The sequence below is a fragment of the Gavialis gangeticus genome, unplaced genomic scaffold (genome assembly GCF_001723915.1).
Source record: "Gavialis gangeticus isolate Ggan-Ray unplaced genomic scaffold, GavGan_comp1, whole genome shotgun sequence".
NCBI classification, from domain to species: domain Eukaryota; kingdom Metazoa; phylum Chordata; order Crocodylia; family Gavialidae; genus Gavialis; species Gavialis gangeticus.
In genome coordinates this window covers 157,089,331-157,090,093 of record NW_017728992.1, presented here as the reverse complement: position 1 = coordinate 157,090,093, position 763 = coordinate 157,089,331, and positions in this window count along the sequence as shown.

Below are 763 nucleotides of genomic sequence, written 5' to 3'. Positions count from 1 at the left end.
CACACAGGAGACAATATTTTGGTGCGCATTACTCCCACAATGCACCGCACAAAACAGCTGACTGCAGGCTTCCATAACACTGATTGCTTAAGAGTGAATTTACCTTGCGTATAACAAATTTTTGGTATAAAAGGGGGCATCGCATAAGAGTGAATTTGCACATACAGAACCTGCATAAAGTGAGGGAAACCTGTATTAAACTTTGATATAAAAAAGATTTTTCTTCCAAAAAAGCCAATTTTAGGGAGAAGGAGAAAAGACAGCCTAATATTAGAGGAGAACCTAGTGAAATTTCTTTTCCCTTTCCTCAAAATATAGCATTTTTTTGCAATTCAAATGCAATAAGAAAACTATAGCAAAACACTTCTAATGCAGCTATGGGTGAGCCTGACCAAATACTTTTTCTTTTAATTTTTTCCCCCCCTTTTTGCACAGTTCTGAATCCAAGGCTGTCAAACACTTTATAAATATTAATACATTCTCATATGTTCCTGAGAGATGGTTTGTTCTACCTCCATTTTAAAGATATTACAGCACAAAGACTGAGGTCTAACTTTTAACAAATGCCCACTCATTTTAGTTGCCACAGTCTCTGTGAGTGCTGGGTACTAGGCCTGCATGAAGTGGCTAGTATTTGCTTCGGATTTGGATTCAGCCAATTTGAGGGACAGTGATTTGATTTGGTGATTTGGGGCTGGGAGACTGGGGGGGGGAGTCGGGGGGATTCGTGGCAGAGCCCCCCATGGAGCATGGGGCAGTGGGG